At 31.1% G+C, this 27,944-nt stretch overlaps 2 pseudogenes; both read left to right on the top strand.

Annotated features, from left to right (window-relative positions):
• Positions 1-13: 13 nt before the first annotated feature.
• LOC117921888 lies at positions 14-25,976 on the top strand (annotated as a pseudogene).
• On the top strand, positions 3,873-10,343 carry LOC117922359 (annotated as a pseudogene).
• Positions 25,977-27,944: the final 1,968 nt, after the last annotated feature.

The raw sequence follows: 27,944 nt of genomic DNA, 5'->3' as shown, positions 1-27,944 counted from the left end.
TAAGAGGCAAACCATGGATCATGCCCCATTATCTGCTTGGCCTTGGGAGAATTTGGGTTCTTACAAGGTATGTAATAATATTCTCTTTCTTGTTAATTTTATTGAAAATGTATTGTGTTTTTGTATACTTCTTTAGATTGTTTCTCTGACACTATATTTGATTCCTAAAAGGTTTGAGGGAGAATGTAGAAAAAAAAAATAAAAATAAATAAAATGTGAAAGAAAATAAAAAATACAGTTAAAGTCAATAAATTATTTTTATTTACTATTTTAAATTCATTTTACTTGTTTGAGCTCTTCCCATATGATGATTAAATAATTTGAAAATGTATAAGTTTTTAACTTATTTTAGTTATATTTGATTTCCTTTTTCATTTTTCATGTTACAATCAAATATACGAAAATAATTTTCTTAATATATATATATATATATATATATATATATATATATATATATATATATATATATATATATATATATATATATATATATATTTTAATACTTTTCAGAACCGAACATAATCTAAAAATTTAGTAGCATGTTATGTTACTCTTTTTTTTTTTTTTCTAAAAAAATAAAAGTGTTTATATACTTTTATTTTCTTACAAAATTAATTAAAAATATTTGCATACTTTATAAAGTATAAAAGAAAAGAAACTGATGAAGCTGGTTGAAAGTTTTGGCCTACCACTTAGTAGCTAAATGAAATGAACTTTGTAGAATTGTTTTGGCTTATTTATAGTAACTAAAGACTCCTACTCTCCCAGTGTTGCTTATAACATGTTCTTATCACCTTTTTCATGTATCTGCATGGAACAGTACGTGTTATATGGACCATTTCTTGCAAGACTCATCTATTCAATGATTTGGGAGGAGACCCGAAACCCTAGTTGGTGCCTGCATATTCTCCTCCTATGTGCCCTTAGGGGCCTTGTTCATCAGTTATGGTCCTCTTCCTGTAACATGCTCTTCATTACTCGAAACCGCTGGATTCTTCGACAAAGAATCAATTTCAAGCAAATCGATCGTGAATGGCATTGGTAATTAATTTAATTTTTGTATTAACTTTAAGATTATGTTTGGTTTTCCAAAAGTTTGAGAGAAAATACAAGGAAAAGAAAATAAAGAAGAAAAGTAAGATGGGAAATAAAAAACATATAAATTACTTAATATTTGTTTTCACATATTTAAATCTTCTATATAAAGTTTAAATAAATTAAAAATATATAAATTTCTTAATAATTGTAATTATACTTGATTTTTAATTTTTTTTGTATTTTTCATAGTAAAACCATATATAATAAAATCATTTTTCAAAGCATTTTTTTTCTTTTTTGGTACTATTGGAGAACCAAACATAACCTAAGTCATCATTTACAAATAATTCAATTATGATTTGCAAGTGTTCTTGAATTAATATGACTTTTTTCACAGGGATAACTTCATAATTCTCCAAGCTTTCATGGCTGGCATGGCCTTGCTCAGCTTCCCATTCCTTACCAATCTTCCTTTATGGAACACAAAGGGAATTATATGTTGTATGGTGCTCCATATGGGAATTTCAGAGCCCCTTTATTAGAGGTTCCTTAGATTGTTGCATACCCAATGCTTCTTTTCCCATTATCATTCACTTCACCATGCCTCTATTGTGACACAACCTTTTACAGGTAATTAAATACATACCAACAAAATCACATTGTAATATGTTGTAATTTGTTTAAATTGGAATTCATAAATTCATTTGTTTTTAAATCATTAATAAAAAAAATTGTTCATATTATTTTTCTACAATTAATTGATGTGAAAAGGTGTTCATTATTGGATGTAGAAAAAACTATTGTGAGCACTTGCTAAATCAGTAACTGATAAAAAAATTTGTTAAAATACTTTGAATAATATATTAAACATGAATGTTAGTTTTTTTAGATAATTTTATCATATATTGTAATGATTTACTCTTATTTATATGGATATTGTCTACTCTGAATCTTTATCAATGTTATTAAAGTTGATCCCAAGCCTAGTGTGGGAATTCATTTAACCCCGCAAATGAGGTTTGTTTGACCTCAAAATCTTGTGGATACAATGAGAACATTATGTCCACATTAGGGGTAGTTTTGATATCTTACATTGAATGGTTTGAAAAAGTTTCAAACACTATAAATATGGGTTTTTCTTAATAATGAAAACATGTTTTAAAGTTGTGAGGCCTCTTATACATAAAATGGACAATATCTGCATAATTGAGAGTTGATTGATATATACATGTATCATGTAATAATTTCAACCGTTGTTTTCTATGTTTTGATTGGTGCAGCGGGGCTAGCAACCTTTTTGGAGCATTTAATGATGGGTGTGATTATAGGAATTCCAACAGTTAGAACATGGCAATTTGGATACGGGTCAATTAGTTTGATATATGGCTACATTTTGGTGTTTGATTTCCTAAGATGTATGGGGCATAGCAATGTTGAAATCATTCCTCATGCTCTCTTTCAGATCTTTCCATTCCTTAAGTATTTTCTCTACACTCCCACGTAAGTCTCTCTCTTTAGTGCTAGATGCATGGCCTTTTGGTCACCTCAAAATATCACAAAATGTGACATTCTCTCAAGAGAAAAGAAAAATTATGTTGAATTTATAATATTATACAATAATAAGAAAATATTCAGCAGTCAATTTCTGGTTTGATGTGCAGAAACCACTGCCTACACCACACAGAGATGAACACCAATTCCTGCCTCTTAATGCCCCTTTATGATTCAATTTGGAAAACAATCAACACCAAATCCTGGGATCTTCATAAAAGAACAAGTTCAGGTACATGTGGGGTGATCAGTTTCTACTCATCATGCATCTCTTCTTCATGGTCATCTTTATCTTGACCCTCGGTGAAGGCCATAAGGAAAATTTTATGATTTTATGTATTTTTATTAAAGTTATGTTTGGGTCTCAGAAAATTTGAGGGAAAATGTAAAGAAAATAAAATAAAGAGGAAAAGGAAAGGAAAAGTGAAGAAAAATAAAAAAATTGAGTTAAAGCTAACAAATTATTTTTATTTGCAACTTCAAACTCAATTTATTTATTGTAATACATCAATATAAAGATTAAATAATTTAAAAATGTATAAATTTTTAACTAATTTTAATTATTTTTTTTTGCTTTGAAATTTTTCATAGGACTATCAAATATAAGTGTAGACCCTCAATTTTGTCCCTTTAGCACATATCTTTAAATTCGTTTTCAGTGCTCCACAGTAGTTCCTTGGTGGCCCATTGCTACTCATACTATTTACCTTTTCTGTCACCTTGGAGACTTTGGTTGAGGAATTACTTGATCCCTTATTGTGACCCTTGACAGCCCTATTCTAGACTTTGGTTTTTTTCATTCCTTTTTAGGATAGTCCTTAGGCATGTTTAGGTCACTTAGGTCACTTAGACACCCTTTCAGAATAGGTCCACTTAGACACTTCATTGGGCTTAACTTTTTAAGTAATCTCTTCATCATTATTGCATGCATTCGATAATCATATTTATTTTCAATTTTACTCTTTATTTGTTTATTATTATCATTATCATTATTATTATTATTATCACTATTTTTTTATTCACTTATCTAATAGGAAATTACTTGAATTGTTTAGACTTCAAAATGTGCATACAACCCCCTTATTGAATGATGGAATTGTACAACATTCTCTTTCATTTTCTTTTAATCGTTTTTCGTTTTATTACCGATTTCATGACTTTCATTAGTTTCTTCTCTTTTCCTTTCATTTTTTAATTTTATCTTATTTTGTTTTGCATGAGGAGCACCATCTTAGGGAATACAGAGGAAAGGGGAGGAATCGATTCCATGAGTAGAGAAAGAGAAAATGGAAAGCAAATTTCTCAAGTTTCTGGGGTTTATGTGGAACCCCTTGTCATGGGTCATAGAAGCTGTAGCTCTAATGGCAATTGTCCTCGTAAATGGAGATGGGCAGCCCCTGGATTGGCAGGACTTTGTTGGTATCGTCTGCCTGCTGGTGATCAACTTAACTATCAGTTTCATTGAAGAAAACAATGCTGGCAATGCAGCTGCTGCCCTCATGGCTGGTCTTGCTCCCAAAACCAAGGTGCTTGGATGGGCGATGGAGTGAGCAGGATGCTGCAATTCTGGTCCCTGGAGACATTATTAGCATCAAGTTGGGTGACATCATCCCTGCTGATGCTCATCTTCTTGAAGATGATCCTCTGAAGGTTGATCAGTCTGCACTCACAGGGGAGTCCCTTCCAGTGACAAAGCATCCTTTTGATGAAGTTTTCTCGGGTTCTACTTGCAAGCAAGGTAAGATTGAAGTTGTGGTCATTGCTACCGGTGTCCGTAACTTCTTTGGAAAGGCTACACATCTTGTGGACAGCACCAACCAAGTTGGGCACTTCCAGAAAGTGCTTACTGCTATCGGTAACTTCTGTATACGCTCCATTGCTATTGGAATGCTGGTTGAAATTATTGTCATGTGCCCAATTCAGCACAGGAAGTACAGGGATGGAATTGACAATCTGTTGGTTCTATTTGTTAATGTATATTAAGGGTATATTATGTTATGGGCTTTAGGCCCAGTTAGGTTACTTGTACCACACACATATACCTCCTATATAAAGGCACTGATGTATATTCTTTCACTCAGGAAATACAATACAATCTTTCAGTATTTCTAACATGGTATCAGAGCCACTGCTCTGACCCTTTCTTAGCAGTCTGTCTTCAGTGTGACTTCCTTTCTTTTTAACGCTTCCGCCATCACATCTGCCGCCGCAGCCTTTTGCTGTTGAACCTCCGACGTCATCCAGGCATCGTCCTTGGGTTCCGGACCTGCAACCACCGTCCTTAAAGAGTTTCACACCGCACAAGATCACTGTTTTTCGCATCACCGCTGCGAATATTGCTCCGATTTCAATTTTGACAGTACCACTGAGATCGTCCAGCGCCGATCTACACATTCGTGGAAACCTCATCGCCATCGGAGCCTGCACGTGCCACGTCAGCGCCACGTCAGCCCTAGCTACGTCACCACTGCTGACGTGTCAGTGCCACGCTAGCCCTAGCTGACATCATCTCCACGTCATCCGTTGACCAGCTGATCGTTGACTTTGACCGTTGACCAACAGTTGACCGTTGACCAGCGTTGACTGTTGACTTTGACCAGTGTTGACCGTTGACTTTTCCATGGTTGACCAGGTTCTCCTTACCCAGTTTTTCGCGTAGATTTCACTTTTGCAGTCTGTTTTTGCATATTGTGTCTCTAAATGGATAAAAATGATATTTTTCTTTCTCGCCCCATCAATACTGTATTGGAGGGAAATAAAAATTACTTATCTTGGTCTCAAGCTATGCGCAGTTTTCTTAAGGGTCGCATGCTCTGGCATTATTGTACTGGTGTAATGACTATTCCTGTCAAGGGAGCAAGTGAAGGAGACGTTGTTTTTCTTAATCGCATGATTGAATGGGATAGTCATAACCACATGATCCTCACATGGATTCGGAACACTTCCATTCCCTCTATTTCCAATCTGATGGGCAGCTTTGATGATGCAAAATCTGCATGGGATATATTGGCCAAAAGGTACTCCACTACTCATGGATCCCTGAAATATCAGTTAGTAGTTGAATTACATCAACTCAGGCAAGAACTAGGGCAATCCATCAATGACTATTATGATCAGCTTCGCTTTATTTGGGACCAAATTGACCTTTCTGATCCAACTTGGACATGCTCAAAAGATGCTCAGCAATATGCTTCCATTAGAGATGAATTTCTCCTCTATGAATTCTTGATGTCACTTCACAAGGACTTTGAGCCTATTCGTGGTCAGCTACTCAATCGCAGTCTTGCTCCCTCTCTTGATACTGCTGTAAATGAGTTGGTTAGAGAAGAAGCTCGTCTTGCAACCCTTCAAGCCCAGAATAAGCTCAATGTTTTGGCTATTACTCCATCTACTCCACTCATAGAGCAACCCCAGCAATCAGGTGATTCTTATGGCTCTAGCAATCGTCGCAAGCAGACCAACAAAAAGTTCTGCAACTATTGCAAGTGTCCTGGCCACACAATTGAGACTTGTTACCGTCGTAACAAATCTACTGCTGCTGTTGCTAATATTGAGCCTACTCCGCCAATGGCTTCCACCTCAGTTGAGTCCAAGTCTTCTGGATCTACTATCAACCTCTCCTCCACTGAACTACAGGAGATCATAGCTCAGGCTGTTCGTATGGTTGGTAATGCATCTCTTTCCACTGCCTTATCTGTTCTACCTGGTAAGTCTCAAACTTGGCTTTTTGATTCTGCCTGCTGCAATCACATGACACCTCACTCATCCCTATTTTCCAAACTTGACCCTGCACCACATCCTCTAAATATTCATATAGCTGATGGTTCCACCATGCATGGGAATAGTCTAGGTTTTGTTTCAACCTCTAATCTTTCTGTTCCTGGAGTCTTCCATGTTCCTGACCTATCCTATAATTTGTGCTCTGTGGGACAATTAGCTGAACTAGGTTATCGCCTTATTTTTTACTATTCTGGGTGTATTGTGCAGGATCCGAGGACGGGGCAGGAGCTTGGGACCGGTCCTAGAGTTGGGCGTATGTTTCCCGTGAGCAATCTTCATCTTCCACCTGTTGCTCCTGTTTTTATTGCTACTGCAGCTGTTGTAGTTTCTTCCTTACCTTCTCTTGCACTTTGGCATTCTCGTCTTGGTCATGCATCATCTTCTCGGTACAACAGTTAGTGTCTAGGGGTCTGTTGGGTTCTGTGTCTAAAGACATTTTTTATTATACTTCTTGTCAGTTAGGAAAACAGCCAGCTTTGCCTTTTAATAACAGTGAATCCATTTCTAATAATATTTTTGAGTTAATTCATTCTGATGTTTGGGGACCTTCTCCTGTTGCTAGTATTGGTGGATCTCGATACTTTGTTGTTTTATTGATGATTATTCTCGTTATAGTTGGATTTTCCCTATGAAATCTAGTTTCGAAATTTTATCAATATATAGCAATTTTGCAAAAATGGTTGAAACACAATTCTCCAAACGTATCAAAACCTTTCGTTCTGATAATGCTCTTGAATATACTCAACATGTGTTTCAAGCTCTGTTACATTCCTATGGCACTGTACATCATCTAACTTGTCCAGGTACCTCTCAGCAAAATGGTCGAGCCGAAAGAAAACTTCGTCATATTCTTGACACTGTTCGTGCTCTGCTTCTTTCTGCCAAAATTCCTGCCCCATTTTGGGGTGAAGCGGCTCTTCATGCTGTTCATGCAATTAACCGTATTCCAAGTGCTGTCATCCATAATCAGACTCCGTATGAGCGTCTCTTTGGGTCACCCCCTATCTATCATCACCTTCGCTCATTTGGATCTGCTTGTTTTGTTCTTCTTCAGTCTCATGAGCACAACAAACTTGAGCCTCGCTCTAGACTCTGTTGTTTCCTTGGTTATGGTGAAACTCAAAAGGGGTATAGGTGTTATGATCCTGTCTCTCATCGTTTTCGTGTTTCTCGTAATGTTGTCTTTTGGGAACATCAATTGTTTGTTGAACTCTCTCACTTTCGTTCTTCCTTGACTAACTCCTCTGTTTTAGAAATCTTTCCAGCTGAGTCTCTTGTTCCTTCTACAAATACTTTTGATCTTCCTTTGGACTTCTCTCCAGATATTTTTGATGCTTCTCCTAGACAGGTTGTAGATGAACAGATTGATGACGAGCTACCCCACTTTGAGACTGGGTCCCCTGCTCCTACTCTGCCTTAAGATTCCCTACAAGACATTCCACCTCGCCACTCAACCCGGGTAAGATCCATTCCTCCACACCTACTTAACTATCATTGTTACACTGCCCTTGCTACACTTCACGAGCCTCAAACCTATCGTGAGGCCTCTACTGACCCTTTATGGCATATTGCTATGAAAGAGGAACTTGATGCATTAACCAAAAACCATACTTGGGACCTGGTTCCTCTCCCTCCTAGATAGTCTGTGGTTGGTTGTAAGTGGATCTATAAGATCAAGACTCGCTCTGATGGATCCGTTGAGCGCTACAAGGCTCGTCTTGTTGCCAAAGGCTTTACACAGGAATATGGGATTGATTATGAAGAGACTTTTGCTCCAGTTGCTCGTATCTCATCTGTTCGTGCTCTCTTAGCTGTTGCTGCTACTCGTCATTGGGACCTTTTTCAGATGGATGTTAAAAATGCCTTCCTTAATGGGGATCTGAGTGAAGCAGTCTATATGCAACCTCCTCCTGGTCTCTCTGTTGAATCAAACAAGGTTTTTCATCTTCGACGTGCACTTTATGGTCTTAAATAAGCCCCACGAGCTTGGTTTGCCAAGTTCAGCTCCACTATTTTTCGCTTGGGTTACACTGCCAGTCCGTATGATTCTGCCTTATTTCTTCGTCGTACTGATAAAGGCACTATTTTGCTTCTTCTATATGTGGATGATATGATCATAACTGGTAATGACCTTAGTGGCATTCAAGAACTCAAGGATTTTCTCAGTCAGCAGTTTGAGATGAAAGATCTTGGACATCTCAGCTATTTCCTAGGTCTTGAAATTACTCATTCCACAGATGGTCTTTATATTACTCAAGCCAAGTATGCTTCTGATCTGCTGTCTCAAGCCGGACTCACTGACAGTAAGAATGTTGACACTCCAGTCGAACTTAATGCGCATCTGACACCCTCCGGGGGGAAATCATTGTCTAATCCTTCTCTTTACAGACGATTGGTTGGTAGCTTAGTTTATCTCACAGTTACTCGTCCAGACATCTCCTATGTTGTTCATCAGGTGAGCCAGTATTTGTCTGCTCCACGATCAACTCACTATGCTGCTGTTCTGCGCATTCTTCGATACCTGAAGGGTATCATTTTTCATGGCCTTTTCTACTCAGCTCAATCTCCTCTTGTACTCCGTGCAATCTCTGATGCTGATTGGGCAGGAGATCCTACTGATGGTTATTGCTTCCTTCTTGGTTCTTCTTTGATTTCTTGGAGAAGTAAGAAACAAACTTTTGTGGCCCGCTCCAGTACTGAAGCAGAATATCGTGCCCTTGCTGATACCACATCTGAGCTCCTTTGGCTAAGATGGTTTCTTAAGGATTTGGGTGTGTCCACCTCCTCTGCTACTCCCCTTTATTGTGACAACCAGAGTGCCATTCATATTGCTCACAATGATGTCTTTCATGAACGGACTAAACACATCGAGATTGATTGTCATTTTATCCGTTATCATCTTGTCCATGGTGCTCTTAAGCTTTTCTTCGTCTCCTCCAAAGATCAGCTTGCAGATATCTTCACCAAGTCACTTCCTACAAGACGCACTCGTGATTTAATTGATAACCTCAAGTTGGTCTCACATCCACCTTGAGTTTGAGGGGGGCTGTTAATGTATATTAAGGGTATATTATGTTATGGGCTTTAGGCCCAGTTAGGTTACTTGTACCACACACATATGCCTCCTATATAAAGGCACTGATGTATATTCTTTCACTCAGGAAATACAATACAATCTTTCAGTATTTCTAACACTATTGATTGGAGGCATTCCTATTGCCATGCCCACTGTTTTGTCAGTGACAATGGCAATTGGATCACACAGACTGTCTCGGCAGGGTGCCTTCACCAAGAGGATGACTACTATTGAAGAGATGGCTGGTATGGATGTTCTCTGCAGTGACAAGACCGGGACCCTTACTCTTAACAAGTTGAGCGTGGACAGAAACTTGGTTGAGGTTTTTACAAAGGGTGTTGATAAGGAACATGTGCTCCTGCTTGCTGCAAGAGCTTCCAGGACTGAAAATCAAGATGCCATTGATGATGCCATTGTTGGGATGCTTGCTGACCCAAAAAAGGCCCGAGCTGGTATCAGAGAAGTGCACTTTCTTCATTTCAATCTAGTGGACAAGAGGACTGCTTTGACCTACATTGATGCTGATGGCAAGTGGCATCGAGCAAGCAAAGGTGCTCCTAAACAGATCTTAGATATCTGAAAATGCAAGGAAGACGTCAAGAAAAAGGCCCATTCGATCATTGACAAGTTTGCTGCACACGGGCTTCGCTCCTTGCCTGTTGGAAGATAGGAAGTTCCAGAACACAAGTATGAAATTGTGAAGAAGTTGCAAGAGAGGAAGCACATCTGTGGAATGACTGGAGATGGTGTCAATGATGCCCCTGCTCTGAAGAAGGCGGATATTGGAATTGTTGTTGCTGATGCTACTGATGCTGCAGGAGACGCGTTGTTCATTCCTGAAGGTCGGTTCCATCAAGTAGATAACAATGATTTGACTATTGCTGTTAACTTCTGGTGACGGCCAAACATAACGTCCAGCAACATATGGGCATATATTATTTGAGGAGAATATTAAGGAGGAGTGGGACACTTACCAAACTGGACACGGGGGGCGGTAGAATCTCCAAGTGAGTCACCATGCACGCACTTTCTATATATCCACGAGCATTAAAAAAAAAAGGAAACAAAATATTCCCTACAAGGGTGGGCTATCATATAAAATATGAGAAGGAGAAAGGCGAGAAGATTTTTGAGCAGAGGATACGTAAAGGAGAGGGAATTTTCTAGACAAAGGAGAGCAACAGAGGCCTTCAAATTGTAATAGGGCAGCCACTTTAACGCATCAAAGGCGGATTTTTCTTCATAACACAAGTTAGTTTATTTTGAAAGAGTTTTCATTTTTTTTATTATTAGATGTCTTTTTTTTACGGGTTCATAATTCATAATTAGTCCATGCTAATTTGTTTTAATCCATATGATAGTTTAAACGTGTTTGTGATTTTAATTTAATTGGTTTTGTCTTAATTTACTCCTTAGTTTAATTTTGTTGTTGTTTTTGATCTATTAGCTTAATTAATTAATTTTCTTAGATAGGGTTGAGGTTTCGATTTGGTTTATTAATTTATTATATTCATAATTTTAATTCAATTGTTTGATTAAACCTTTAGAAAAATTGCATCTTGTTTCTAATTTCGATTACTTTAGTTTCGAGTCACTAAATTATTAATTTGTTTTATTTTAAAAATGCATTTTTTTAATTCCAATTTGGTAGCTTAATCAATTTTATTAGATGAAGTGGATTTTTTTTAAGTCCTAATATAATTTGGTATTAATTTATTTGTTAGTTTAGCTTGAATGAGTTTATATGTTTTTATAGTTTTAGTTCATTGATAAAATTGATTCTATGTTTGAAAGTTTGCGTTTTTAGGTTGCTTTAATTTAATATTTGATTCAATATAGTTAGTTTATATTTTTTTTTATAGTTTAGTTCATTAATTAAATTGATTCCATGTTTGAAAGTTTCAGTTTTTAGTTTGCTTTGATTTAATAATTTATATTCATTATTTTAGGTGTTTTTTATAGTTTTAGTTTATTAATAAAATTGATCCCATGTTTGAAAGTTCATATTTTTAGTATTCTTTGATTTAATTTCGTTCATTTTAATTAGTTTATGTGTTTTTATAGTTTTATTTATTTATTGATAAAATTAATTTTTTATTCAAAAGTTCATGTTTTTAGTGTACTTTGATTTAATTTAATTCATTTATTTAGTTTAGACACTTTCATAATTTTTGGTTCATCAATAAAATTAATTTTATGCTTGAAAGTACATATTTTTAGTTTGCTTTGGTTCATTAGTAAAATTAATTCTATGTTTGAAAGTTCATGTTTTTAGTTTAATTTAGTCAAACTCGTTATAATTAGTTTAGGTACTTCTATAATTTTAGTTCCTTACCCGAATTGATCCCTTTTTAGTTTTTATTTCAAAATCATTAATGTTAGTTCCCGATCATCCTTATCTTAGCTTATATGCTTTTAAAATCCTAGCGGTTAATTCATGAATTGATACTTTGTTAGTTTGTCTAATTTAGAATGTTTTTCCTGTTGCTTTAGTGATCCTTCATTTAATTTGATTTTCTTTCTGAGGCTTTTGGAAACTCATGAAGATTAACCTCCATTCTCACCTTCAATTTTCTTGGTTGTCAAAAATTCTACTTTGTGATTTTGTTCTCTTTTGTTTTGCTTGGTATTTTGATTCATACACTTTATTACTTTCAAATTAATTTCTTTATTTTTAAAATATGAAACTATTCTCAAAATCTCATTTTCCTTAAAAATCCATTTCAAAAATTCATTTAGAGTTTCTTAGAGTCAAAAGATCCCCTTAACAATCTATTTCAAAAATTCATTTAGAGTTCTTAGAATCAAAATCTCATTTTTTAAAATAATGTGCAACCATGTTTTGATCGGTTCACATCTTTCAAATAAAATTACAGTTTTGAATAAAACACGAATCAAAGCTTGTGGTCCCAAATAAATGGGATAGTTCTAAGCTAAATTCGTGTATATCGATTGGGGAATTGGTGAAACCCCTACATAAGAAAATCTTTTCAAAATTTATTTTTGTTGCCACATTTGACACTTGTTGAAATCATGTCTATCTATTTTTTTTAGGAATTATATACAAGATGTATGTGATAATTGATGATTCTGTATACTTTGATCACTTTTGCTATGCTAATTAGATAATGAGCATGCTAGGATTTCTATATTTTATTATTTATTATCTAACCCCTTACAACTTGAGGAAGTACGTTGTAAATTATCTACGCTATCCAGGTATGTCTTCTATCACCTACTTTCTGAATTCTGTGAATATGCTTGTCATTGTGAAATAATGCTTAAGTCTAATAATGCTTGAGTGTTCTGATATACATGTTTCATTGTTTGATTATTTCTAATAAAACACATGTTGGATGATATATTGTTTAAATTAACCATCGATGTTTTATGATAGCGCTTGAGAAGCGGTCCGGGTACGCATCCTAACCTTCCTTTATTATGATTTGATCTTGTTTGGCATGCTATTTTTTGAAACCACCTAGCCTACTTAGGTATCCATAATTAACCGATTAATTGTCACATTCCCCTTAACTTAGTTAGTAGAGACCTTTATAGGGCTTAGAGGGGTGCTACCTTTTAAAGGTACCTTCCCAATAGGTAACCTGATCCCCGAACTTAGACTCGGGTTTTTCAAAAACATGCTTTTTCCAAAAATTATGGAGTCACATTTTAGGGTTTTCTTTCTTGTTTTATTTTCCCTTTAAAATAAAAATAAAATAAGTGGCGGCTCCAACCTTTTTCCAAAAATTAATTTTTCACAAAAAAATAAAAAGCGAGTTTTGCCGATCGAGTGGGGACGCACGTGAAAAATGCGGGTCCACAATAAGAAAATAATTTTTCTCAGTATTTTTTTTCTTTCCTTAATATTTTCTGAGAATCGAAGATAACTTAATGAAATTTCAATATTTTCCTCCAAGAACACAAAATAGTTTTTTTTTTTTATAAAAAAAAATTGATTTATATAGTCGGCTTCCCAAAAGTAAAACCTAGGTATCTTTGGTTTTATTTTGAGAGATTTTAACTAAGAATTATTTTAATGCATAACCTTTGAAAGTGTTAAAGAAACATGATATATATATATATTGCAAATCCAAATTCTGCAAATTTAAACTTCTAAGAAATTATTAATAATTTCACATGGCATCAGAGTTCCATTTGTAGGAGGCCATATTTTTGAGTTGTCTGCCTGCAAGTTTGTGTATCTCTCTACGTGCGTGAATCAGACTGCACATGAGGAGGAGTGTTAAAAAAACACTATATACACCTATAAGTTTAAACTTATAGGAAAATTGGTAGTTTAATAGAAAGGAGAGTGGAGTTCTACTCATATTCATATAATTTGCAGGTAAAAATGAAAGAATAGCTGACTTTGTATTCCTCGTCCATATTGTGGACGTTATGGCATCCTCGCACTCCCCATTCTTTTTCCGGTCATTGAGCTCACTCAAATTCTCCTTCAAATTATTCTTGCTTCCAATGTGGCCTTTCTTGTTCGTTTTGATGAACTTTTCATGGGTAGTGTACAAAACCTTTGTGGCTGCATCCTACAATCTGAGAGGGAGATTGCATCAAACATGGATGGTTCCTAGATATGGTTTCCAGGTTGGTGAATATACATTTGACTTGTTTCCCTCTCCCTGTATTTGTCAGGCAGATTTAACTAACTACTTTGTTACATATCTTCTCTCTTGAATTTCTTTTTCCTGTTTAGAATATAGTCATTGGCGCCTACTTATTTATGCCTTAATTTTCTTCTTTTTGTTTGTCCATGGCAGTATTTTCTACCATTTGCTAGGGAAGGCATAAATAAAGTGATTGAAGAAGCCATCCTTGAGGCTGATAGAATGGGTGTCAAGGTCATTAGTCTTGCTGCATTAAACAAGGTTCATTTTTCTTTTCTCTTCATTTTTCTTTTCTTAGTTTTTGAAAAGTTTTAAGAAAATAAATAAATGTAAAAAAAATTATTTTCTCATGTCTAATTTTATTTTGAAAAATATTAAGGAAAGTTAAATATAGTTAAAATTAATAAGAAACTTATATATTTAAAATTTATTTAATTTTTATATAGAAGAGTTAAGTGAAATGAAGTTGAAGGATGGTATAAATATATTTTATTGACTTTAAATCTATATTTATTTTCATTTATTATTTTTATAAATATAAATATAAATAAGGATGGTATAAATATAAATAAAATTTTAAAATCAATAAATTATTTTATATATTATTTCAAATTCATTTTTTTATTTTTTCTATGAAATAATTTTAAAATATATAATTTTTTTATTAATTTTAATTATATTTTATTTATTTATTTATTTATTTTATAATGAAGCTAAATATAAGAAAAAATTAAAAAAAAAAAAAAAAATTTCTTTCCTTACTATTTTTCGAGAACTAAACGCAATCTAAAGTCTTGGTCTACGATATCAAGCTTTGAGCTAGAATTATCTAATAACCTAGACTCGATAATATTATCTTTCACACATCAATACAATATGATCAACCTGGGTCCAACTATTAATCCATCCATTAGCAAAAGAATTCACATTTGCATTTTGACACTTCCCTTTCTTGATGAAAATTCAGCTTCTAAGAAAATATAATAGCATAAAATGTCACCAAATAGTCTGGCAAGGTCCATATAATTTGGACAGTGAGATGAAAAAGTGGAGGGGCCCTTTGAAATTATTTGAGAAGTATAATAAATATTTCAAACTTTAAAAATTAAAATAGAAGAAAGAAATCATGTGCTCATTTATTTAATTTGTACACTTGAATAGTGGACGCATGTTTGCAAAGGGGCGGGCTTGAATAAATAGGTGAGGTATGAGTTTGAATTTTTCTTTTTTCTTTTTTTGGTTTTTTTTTTCTAACTTGGGTTCGGTTTAGGTATTGTCTAGCCTGTCCTACGATGCCTTGTTATATATATAATTTTTTTTAAAAAAAATTATTATTATTATTATTATTATTTTTCATTTTTAACATATATAAAATAATAAAAGTTACTTTTCAACAAAATAAGTTATAAAAATTTAATATTTTATTTATTTATAAAATATATTTATTTTAAATATAATTAACATTTCTAAAAATTTTAAAAAATTAAGTAATCTTGGATGGGTGTGAGAAATTCTTATATTGACCCATCCTATTTATTTATTTTATTAGGGCAAAAATGATAATTAATTTATATAGATAGAACGGGTTTTGGATGACTCATCCCATTGTCATTCACACGTGTCATTATTATTTATTTATTTTAATCATTTTAAATAATCATTTTTAACCATCACCACCTCCTTATTTATTGGGTGATGATGAATGATAGAAATATTTTTGCAATTGGTTTTAAAAATAGAAAATAATAACAACTTCAATATAAAGCACAAGAGTTCTTAAAAACTTAGATTAAAATGAGAATAATTTTTGAAAACTAATTAAGAAATTAAAATTTATTACTATATCAAATTCGAAAAATTTTAAAGTTACTTTTAAAAATATAAGGTAAGTTCATACATATTTTTTTATCATTTGATTAAATGAATATTATAAACGTAAATTCGGAAGAATGCACTCCATCTTTTAAAAACATGAAATATAATTTGTTTATTATTAAAGTAATCTTCAACAATTTTTTCATCCCTATCTTATATCAAACACATTATGGATAAAAAGTTTTAAAATAAAAATGTCAAAATAAGGTTATTGGAGTTGGTTAGAGAAGTAAGGGGACTAGTTTGAGAGTTTTCAAACTATCCCAAACTGCCGTTATTTAAAAAAAAATAAAAAATAAAAAAATAAAAGAAATCTATTTGGGAGAACAATCTCTCCTTGAAAAAAAAAAAAAAAAGATACATTTTCTTTTCTCTCCTCAAAACAAAGAAAAAAATTAATAATATAATTCTTTTTTCTAAAAAAACAAAAAGTCTTTTCTCTTAATATATATATATATATATATATATATATATATATTTTTGGCTTTCTTCGTGAAAACTAAGGTGGCTCTTGTGCTGTGGAAAAAAAAAAGAATAATTCTCATATTTTAAATTTCATTCATGACTTGGGACGAAAAAATTAGTCACTAAAACAACCTATTAGGATTTTTAGGCTTCTCACAAAATAACTCGAAAAACCTTATTTTACATCAAATATTAAATGAAAATAAATTTGATGTAATTTTTAGAATACATTTGGTAGTGATTTGAGAAAGTGTTTTTACCTTTTCTAATACTTACAAGTTCTTATCTTTCAAGTATTAAAAATGGTATAAATACTTTCTACAATTATTATCATTTTTAGTATATTAAAGCGCTTTTTCAAATATGAGTATTATCTCATCTCTTCTAATATAATATATTTACTTTTTTTTTTAGAAAAAGGAATTTCTACTTTTATATGAAAAAAAAAATTATTTTTAAAAACAAAAATAAGAAAGAAAGGTATCCCAATGAGGTCTTAGCTAGATAATTACATTGTCGTGTAAGTAAGATGATGAAATATATAGAAAAAAAAACTAGGGTTATTTATTATCAATAGAGTACTGTCACAATAATATCTGCATCAGAATTTATGGGGACTGTCTCAAACAACCAAAGACAAAGACCAAAGCTTGAGAATAAGGGTGATAATGGAAAATGAGAAAGATCAAAATGAAACAAATAGAATAAAAGTATTCAAATACAAATCCACTGTTGATGAAGATCAGGTGAAGGAGATTAGAGCGTCTCAAAAAAACACAAATTTATGAGAGTAGGGTTGTTTGAGAACTATTTTTTAGAATAGTTTTCTGTTCTTCAAAAAAAAAAATATACAAAAAATAATTGAAAACTATTTTCTATTTTCTTTTCTTAGGAATAGAAAATAAGATGTTTTTAAAAAATCTATACCAATTATTTTTTATTATTTTCACTTGTTTTTTAAGGATTGTTTTAAAAAATAACTATACAAACACTAGAATGATTAAAAATAAAACACTAAATATAAAAATTATTTTTAAAATATTTTATATTTCCAAACAAACTTTTGTTTTACAAAAATTAGAGAATAATTTTTAAAACTTTTTCTCAAAAACTATTTTTCAGAATTGATTTCTAAAACAATTTCCAAACATACCTTTGTTTGTTACTATTTTTTAAAGTGGTTGTAAAAAATAGTTTTTGAAAACTGTTTTTAAATATTTTGTACAATAAATATTTATTTGAAAACTTAAAATGTTTTTAAATTATTTTCTATATTTTAAATTCTATATTTTAACAAAATTTTATGTATGGATATGGGTGTTATGATCCAAGTCTAAGTCTTGAAAAAAAAAATAGATGAAATATGTTCTATTGGATCTAAAAAATCTTCTTTTTTTTTTTTAACATAATGAAATATGAAGTCATTGTCATTGCTGAAAATATTAAGAGTTATTATAGAATAAGCATCTTATATATTTGTATAATTATTTTTTAAAATAGTCCTTAGAAAATAATTAAAAATAATTTAAAAAAAAACTAAAAGACGTTTTATTTTAAAGTCAAATAATAATTGATGCAACCATGAGTATAAAGTCAAAGAACCCACATTTCTAATGATATTTTGTTAACCTACATTATCCAAATGCCAAAAAAAAAACTGAGTGCAGTGTGGGGAAAACATTTTTAATAAATTGTTAACAATTTGAAAATATTTTTCAAATTTCTATAAATCTCAAATTATTGCATAATTACTATTTTCTATAAATGTTTTTTAAAAGAGTCATACAAATATATATAAAAAAAAATCCACATTTATTAGCATTGACTTTGCCAAAAAAATTAACTCTATATTCACTTTATTAGCAACATGATTGTGAAAAAAAAAATATCAATAATATTTTTGTAGTGCCCCGGAGATAAAACCACACGTCAATATCACAAGGAAGAGTAAATCTTACAATGCTTCCCTATGTTGGATTATAAAGTTTGAATTAATTTTGTTGTGTTTTATTCAGGATGTCGGGATTGAGTTATTTAAGCAGCTCACATTGATTTATATAATGATTGATGAATTTGCTTTTATTATATATTAAACCTTTTGATATTTAGGATTTTGTTTTATGAGAGAGTGTGACCATAATCGACAGATTTTTTTCTAAAATTTCATCATTGCAACTCTTCACTTTCATTATAATTAGTGGATTATTGAGTGTTGATATAATTCGTGAACGTTGGGATCACATTGATCACCCACTATATTAAAAATCTTGTTTTTTTCGTTTGGTTTGATTAATAAAACGAACCACCCAATTAACAATGGCCGGCCCCATGTGTTCCGTACAAAAGCATTCATTGCAGTGTCCTTGCAGACTTGTAAAGCTATGACCATTAAGTGAAATAACTTCAAAAGTCTGATGAATATTGATATCTTACATTGAATGGCTTGAAAAAGTTTCAAACACTATAAATATGGGTTTTTCTTAATAATGAAAACATGTTTTAAAGTTGTGAGGGCTCTTATACATAAAATGGACAATATCTGCATAATTGAGAGTTGATTGATATATACATGTATCATGTAATAATTTCAACCGTTGTTTTCTATGTTTTGATTGGTGCAGCGGGGCTAGCAACCTTTTTGGAGCATTTAATGATGGGTGTGATTATAGGAATTCCAACAGTTGGGACATGGCTATTTGGATATGGGTCAATTAGTTTGATATATGGCTACATTTTGGTGTTTGATTTCCTAAGATGTATGGGGCATAGCAATGTTGAAATCATTCCTCATTCTCTCTTTCAGATCTTTCCATTCCTTAAGTATTTTCTCTACACTCCCACGTAAGTCTTTCTCTTTAGTGCTAGATGCATGGCCTTTTGGTCAACTCAAAATATCACAAAATGTGACATTCTCTCAAGAGAAAAGAAAAATTATGTTGAATGTATAATATTATGCAATAATAAGAAAATATTCGGCAGTCAATTTCTGGTTTGATATGCAGATACCACTGCCTACACCACACAGAGATGAACACCAATTTCTGCCTCTTTATGCCCCTTTATGATTCAATTTGGAAAACAATCAACACTAAATCCTGGGATCTTCATAAAAGAACAAGTTCAGGTACATGTGGGGTGATCAGTTTCTACTCATTATGCATCTCTTCTTCATGGTCATCTTTATCTTGACCCTCGGTGAAGGCCATAAGAAAATTTTTATGATTTTATGTATTTTTATTAAAGTTATGTTTGGTTCTCATAAAATTTAAGGGAAAATGTAAAGAAAATAAAATAAAGAGGAAAATGAAAGGAAAAGTGAAGAAAAATAAAAAATGGAGTTAAACCCAACAAATTATTTTTATTTGCAACTTCAAACTCAATTTATTTATTGTAATACATCAATATAAAGATTAAATAATTTGAAAATCTATAAGTTTTTAACTAATTTTAATTAGATTTTATTTTCTTTGAAATTTTTCATAGGATTATCAAATATAAGAAAATAATTTTTCTTAGTATTTTTTTTTTCTTTCCTTAATATTTTCTGAGAATCAAACATAACTTAATTAAATTTCAATATTTTCCTCCAAGAACACAAAATAGTATTTTTTTTTTTTTTTTAAAAAAAAATTGATTTATATAGTCGGCTTCCCAAAAGTAAAACCTAGGTATTTTTGGTTTTATTTTGAGAGATTTTAACTAAGAATTATTTTAATGCATGACCTTGAAAGTGTTAAAGAAACATGATATATATATATTGCGAATCCAAATTCTGTAAATTTAAACTTCTAGGAAATTATTAATAATTTCACATGGCATTAGAGTTCCATTTGTAGGAGGCCATACATTTGAGTTGTCTGCCTACAAGTTTGTGTATGCGGGTATAGACTACACATGAGGGGGATTGTTAAAAAAAACACTATATAACCTATAAGTTTAAACTTTTAGGAAAATTGATAGTTTAATAGAAAGGAGAGTGGAGTTCTACTCATATTCTTATAATTTGCAGGTAAAAATGAAAGAATAGCTGACTTTGTATTCCTCGTCCATCTTGTGGACGTTATGGCAACCTCGCACTCCCCATTCTTTTTCCGGTCATTGAGCTCACTCAAACACTCCTTCAAATTATTCTTGCTTCCGATGTGGCCTTTCTTGTTCGTTTTGATGAACTTTTCATGGGTAGTGTACAAAACCTTTGTGGCTGCATCCTACAATCTGAGAGGGAGATTGCATCAAACATGGATGGTTCCTAGATATGGTTTCCAGGTTGGTGAATATACATTTGACTTGTTTCCCTCTCCCTGTATTTGTCAGGCAGATTTAACTAACTACTTTCTTTGTTACATATCTTCTCTCTTGAATTTCTTTTTCCTGTTTAGAATATAGTCATTGGCGCCTACTTATTTATGCCTTAATTTTCTTCTTTTTGTTTGTCCATGGCAGTATTTCATACCATTTGCTAGGGAAGGCATAAATAAAGTGATTGAAGAAGCCATCCTTGAGGCTGATAGAATGGGTGTCAAGGTCATTAGTCTCGCTGCATTAAACAAGGTTCATTTTTCTTTTCTCCCTTTTCTCTTCATTTTTCTTTTCTTAGTTTTTGAAAAGTATTAAGAAAATAAATAAATGTAAAAAAAAATATTATTTTCTCATGCCTAATTTTATTATGAAAAATATTAAGGAAAGTTAAATATAGTTAAAATTAATAAAAAAAACTTATATATTTAAAATTTATTTAATCTTTATATAGAAGAGTTAAGTGAAATGAAATTAAAGGATGGTATAAATATATCTTATTTTTCTTCATTTTTTTTTCTTTCTATTTTTCCTCATATAATTTTTTTTCCGTTGCACTTTCTCTTGACCTCTTCAAAAACCAAACATAACCTTAAATTCTAGAAACTACAGGGGAAAAAAGGTGTTTAACATCAAACTTACTTTATTATGTATATGAAATACATAATAAGAATGTTGACATAATATCAATATCTTTAATATAATGATACAATAGTACAATACCTTTCTTCTAAGAACTCATTCTCAACTGTGTAGATATTGTCCTATTTGAATCTAAAAGGGTCTTCATAGTTTTAAAACATGTTTATAAGGTTAGGAGGAGTTCATACTTATATAGCGTCATCAACTTTGATGTGGGACATCATGTTTCTACATAATGGTAATGATGATTTTATGAGTAATAATTCCAAAAAATGGTGATAAAAGGAAAAATAATATCCCCATTCTTTTCTTTTTTCCCTCAAGTTTTAGAACATATGAGAGAAAATGAAGTTTTAAATGTTTATCTTGAAAGTATAATTTCTTATCATTATTGCATAATCTAATGAACCTAAGTTGATATTTTCAATTAACCGTCACAAAGAATAATTCTAGATTTTTCTGTCATTATGTAGATATGTCAAACAAAATCCTCTAACTTTCATAAAGCGAGAAGACGAGGAGCAACCATTTCTGGAGAGAATTGTAGTAGATAGGAAACTTTTTTTGTGGCCCTAAACAAACACATATGAACAACGTGCGTGAAAATTACATACGGTAGCTAGGGTTCTAGTTTAGGTTTCTTTGATATATTGATGGCTCCATATCTAATATCTTATTTAGATTTTTAGTCAAATTGATAAGTTAAAATTGTATCAAAGATTTAGTTTATGTTACTTCAAAAATCCCATCATGAGGATGATGTTAAGACTTTAACCAAAGTTGGCTTGACATATGCTAAACAATTTTCTAACCCTAGTTTTCATGAGGCTGGTCTTAAGACTTTAGTTCAATTTAATTTAATATACATTGTTCACATATTATTGTACCTTATATTTTGTTGAGCCTCTAAATACACAATTATATATCTCTAATTGAATGAATGTTTCTTCAAAGAAGCCTATATGATATTGTTAAGATTGAAGTCATCCCATATCCGAAGAAGACAAAGAGCTTCCTTGTGCTACAAATGGATGCCTCCACCCCATATATTATTCATTCAAAAAATCAAAAGATTTTCTTCTTTTTATAATTTTTTATGTTCTCTTTAAGGTTGTAGTTTTGTTTTCATAGTAGATATTTTTTCAATCTTTCCTCGTAGAGGTTTCCCTTATAATTAAGAGGTTTTACCACATAAGTACTTTTTCCCATTGTTTTACTTATTGCTCTATTTTCTTTCTATTTTCAAATTATTGCTACGACTATCATTTCATAACAGATATACGGGTGAAGTTGGCTTGGCTCATTATTAGACTCTCATTATCTGACTAGCTACTTCATTTAGGTCAAGTTAGTAGCTTTCTAGCATTTAAACAAGCGATTCTATATTTTGCAGAATGAATCTCTAAATGGAGGTGGAACACTATATGTTAACAAGCATCCCAACCTTCGAGTCAGAGTTGTCCATGGAAACACCTTGACTGCTGCTGTGATACTCAAAGAGATCCCGCAAAATGCAACCCAAGTCTTCTTGACCGGCGCTACATCTAAATTAGGAAGGGCCATTTCCCTCTACCTTTGTCGCAAAAAGATTTGTGTACTGGTAAGAGCCACTTCATAGTTCTTCCAAATTACTTTGCAGAAGATTCTGACTATGTTGGACAAAGGGTCAACTAGAAAATTACTAGCGGACTATGGAAAATTTTTGGGTTTTCAATGATGGACAAGCCAAATAAAAACTAGTGTGTAACAAAGCTTTGTTGTATAACTATCATAGTAATCATCAATCATAAAACCTTTTGTCAAGGAAATCAAGTGTTCTTAAACTAGAGCAAAACACTCTCTTATGAGCTTCCATAAATTTACACTCAAATTTCTAGGTAACCTACTAGAATTATTGAAAAAAAATGCAATACATAAAAACAACTTTGATTTTCTACATATTTGTACAAGATGACTCTATGGGCGGTGAGTCATTATATGGTTAGCCATATGTTAATGTACTTAATATTGGATTGTGAAATCTTAATTAGTTTTATTGCACTTCACTTGGAATGTCGGGGGTCGAGCTGCTCGATTAGCTCGTGGGGGTTGAGCTCCCCATTGAGCTTGCAGGGATCGAGTTGTCCGATCAGCTCATGTATGTTGAAGGAGGCAGTGCACCCCTTAAAGCATTTTTTTTTTTTTTTTTGTGATTGACAAATTTGCCCCTTTTTATATATTTAAGATTTTTTATTTAGCGAGTGTAACCATAATTGAGAGGTGTTTTTTGAGTATTTCATCATTGTAACTTTTTTCATTCTTTTTTATTAATGGATTATCTAGTGTTGGTGCACTTCGTGGATGTAAGGATCACATTAATTACCAAATTATGTTAAAAAATTTGTCTTTTCTTTATTTTCTGTTCATGTGTGTATGTGATTTGGTCAGCGCTTAATAATAGTGATGACATGAGGCATAAGAATATCATGATGATCAGTATACAAGGACAGAACAAATTAAGAAGATGGCCGGTGATTTTGTGAGCATCTCCATTAGTTGCTCTATTTGTTATCTCATTCTAATTGTGGAACGAAACGCAGATGCTAACTCAATCCTTGGAGAGATTCAAAAGTATCCAAAGGGAGGCTCCAATCGATTGCCAGAAATTTCTAGTTCAAGTGACAAAATATCAAGCAGCACAACATTGTAAGGTATTGGGCAATGAATTAATACAGTTTGATCCTACTAGGGAAACTTCATGTTAGCTTTTAGATGAAGGAAGAAAGGACTATTCTATGTATTGACCATATCTGTAACTTGTGGTGTGTGACGGGTAGACATGGATCATTGGCAAATGGTGCACCCCAAGAGAGCAAAGTTGGGCTCCTCCAGGGACACATTTCCATCAATTTGTTGTGCCACCAATCTTGGGTTTTAGAAGAGACTGCACTTACGGCAAGCTTGCAGCCATGAGACTTCCAGAAGATGTTGAAGGCCTGGGATATTGTGAGGTATGTTTTGCTTCTCCTTTTACATTCATACAAGAACACATGTTTTGCATTGAAAGACTACCTTTTCTTTGAAGGAACACTTCCAGATAGGATTTTCCTAGACATTTGGTAGTGATTTGTTGAGGGTTAGAAGTATTTTTTTTAATATTTGGAAGTGTTAAAACACTTTCAAAACACTTTTTCTTTTTCTTTTTTTCTTAATCCAAGCACTAATCAATCCAAAAGCAATTTTTTTTTACTCATTATGGAATTGAAAAAGTTATCAAATAATGATTTATTAGTTAGAGAGATTATCAAAACTAAGATTAAATTGTGATGTCAGTTTGATGGTATAAATATGTAATTTTTTATATTATTATAAGAAGCTAAAATTATATATAAATATTTTAAAAATCCGTGATATTTTATCTTTAATATTAACATAAAAAATCATTAAAATAATACAATATTAACATATTAATGTTTTATATTTTATTAAAGAGTAAAATTATAATATTTAATTATTAAAAAATATATCATATATCAAAAAGTGGAATAAAATTTTATTATTTAAATTAATTTACTTTTTATATGTTATCATTTTATTACATATTTTAATATGTTTTAATACCAATGTAGATAAATAGCATTGTTTATTCTAAATACTCAATATGTTGAATTAATTAAGCTACTAACATTCAAAATAAAAAGGAAAACCTGACTTAGGTGATGTTTATTTTTTATTTTAATTATAAATAAAATTTAAAATTAAATAGTATTTAACAGTGTTAAGTATTAAATTATTTGTTTTTTTTAATATTTTACTCTATTAAGTATTTAAAAGGTAAAGAAAAAACCAAATATTTTTACTTTTTCTCTTAAATTAACAAAAAGTGAAAAAGTAGAACGATCTAAAATCTTAGGACCAATAAAAAGTTAAAAAAATAAATAATTATCCATCTCTCCCTATTTGAAAAGGGCACAATGCCTAAGAAAAACCAAACAAAGCAAAACAAAGCAAAAGTCTTAGGCCTGTTTAACCGTTGTTTTCGAGAATAGTTTTTTGCTTTCCAAGAAAAAAAAAACAACAAGAAAATATGTTTGATAACTAGAAATTGTTTTTTCATTTTCAAATAACATTTTTAGTTTTTTTTTTATGTTGTTTTTATGTTGTTTTTACTTGTTTTCTGAATGCTATTTTTTAAGAAGTAATTATATAAACATGTAGAATGATTAAAAATAAATACATTAAATATAAAAATTATTTTTAAACATATTCAAAAATATTAAAAACAAGTTAAAAATATTTCAAGTTTTCAAATAAACTTTTTTTTTACAAAACATCAAAAACTATTTTTTAGAATTATTCTCAAAAACTATTTTTTAAAATTGTTTTAAAAAACGGGTATTAAACAATGTATTATGTTTCTATTGCGTATGTAAAGCTTCGAAATTAAAAAGAAGACAATTGTTGACGTTTCCAAGGTGTATTGATGGATGCAGTATAGGATGGAAAGAGGAGTACTCCATGCTTGCCATGCAGGTGGTGTTGTTCATCTCCTACAAGGTTGGACTCACCATGAGGTCGGGGCCATTGATGTGGATCAGATTGATGTTGTGTGGACCGCTGCACTCAGCCATGGCTTCAAACCAGTTTAATTTCTTTATATGGAAACACTATATATAATAAAGCAAAAGGCCTGGTCTATAAATATTGGACACTATGCATAAATTAATAATGTAAAAAGCCCCCAACTTGTGTGCATGCACAAAAGCAATTTACATGCATCCTCTTAAGCCCAATCAACGAGAATTTGAATATGGCTTCAACAAATGAAGAACAATGAAAATTTGGATTATTTAGGATTATATAAACCCAACCCGAAAAGAGAAGTCCATTTGGCAATGTTTTTGAAAAACACTTTTAACTTAAAAAGTGTTTTTGAAAAATATTTTTAATCTAAAAAGTGTTTTTGAAAAAAAAAAATTAAGGGGTATGTTTAACAACTATTTTCAAGAACAGTGTTCTGTTTTTCAAAACAAAAAACCTAAAAAGCACATTTGACAATTAAAAAATGGTTTTCTATTTTCTATTATGAAAAATAGAAAATATGATATTTTTAAATAATATCTTTTAGTTGTTTTCGATTATTTTCATTTTTTTTAGAACTGTTTTAAAAAATAATTATAAAAACATATATAATGATAAAAATAAAGTTCTAGACATAAAAATCATTTTTAAAACATATTTAAAAATATAAAAAATAAGTTAAAAATATTTTAGGTTCCAAAACAACTTTTTTTTAGAATTATTTTCAAAAACAATTATCAAACAGGGCCAAGGTGTTTGGTAAAATTTAGAAAACATTTTTATAAATTTAAAAAATCATTTATAGTATTAAAAAATTAGTAATAGTGTTTTTTAAAGAAATACTTAAAAATTATTATGTTAAAAATACTTTTACTAAAAATACTTTGAGTAAAAGCACTCTTAATTCTTGTGTCAAGAGATTTTGGAAGCCAAACAACTCAAAAATATTTATAAAAAAAAACTATAAGGTTATGTTTGGTTCTTGGAAAATTTGAGGGAAATTGCAAAGGAAAAAAAATAGAGAGAAAAAGTAAAAGGAAATAAAAAATGAAGGAAAATAAAAAATAAATTTAAAATCAATAAATTATTTTTATATATGATTTCAAATTCATTTTATTTATTTTTTCTATGAAATAATTTTAAAATATATAAATTTTTTATTAATTTTAATTATATTTTATTTATTTATTTTATAATAAAGCTAAATATAAGAAAAATTATTTTTTAAAATATTTTTTTTCTTTCCTTAGTATTTTTCGAGAATTAAACGCAGTCTAAAGTCTTGGTTTACGACATCAAGCTTTGAACTGGAATTGTCTACTAACCTAGACTCGATAATATTATCTTTCACACATTAATACAATATGATCAACCTGGGTCCAACTATTAATTCATCCATTAGCAAAAGAATTCACATTTGCATTTTGACACTTCCCTTTCTTGATGAAAATTCAGCTTCTAAGAAAGTATAATAGCAGAAACTGTCACCAAATAGTCTGGCAAGGTCCATATAATTTGGACAGTGAGATGAAAAGTGGAGGGGCCCTTTGAAATTATTTGAGAAGTATAATAAATATTTCAAACTTTAAAAATTAAAATAGAAGAAAGAAATCATGTGCTCATTTATTTAATTTGTACACTTGAATAGTGGACGCATGTTGGCAAAGGGGTGGGCTTGAATAAATAGGTTAGGTATGAGTTTGAATTTTTCTTTTTTCTTTTTTTGGTTTTTTATTTCTAACTTGGGTTCGGTTTAGGTATTGTCTAGCCTGTCCCACGGTGCCTTGTTATATATATAATTTTTTTTAAAAAAAATATTTTATTTTATTTTATTTTCATTTTTAACATATATAAAATAATAAAAAGTTACTTTTCAACAAAATAAGTTATAAAATTTAATATTTATTTATTTATAAAATATATTTATTTTAAATATAATTGACATTTCTAAAAATTTTAAAAAAATTAAGTAAGCTTGAATGGATGTGAGAAATTCTTATATTTACCCATCCTATTTATTTATTTTATTAGGACAA

Source organism: Vitis riparia, chromosome 9 (assembly GCF_004353265.1).
Source record: "Vitis riparia cultivar Riparia Gloire de Montpellier isolate 1030 chromosome 9, EGFV_Vit.rip_1.0, whole genome shotgun sequence".
In the NCBI taxonomy this organism is placed as follows: domain Eukaryota; kingdom Viridiplantae; phylum Streptophyta; class Magnoliopsida; order Vitales; family Vitaceae; genus Vitis; species Vitis riparia.
This window is presented reverse-complemented; position numbering and strand designations above follow the sequence as displayed.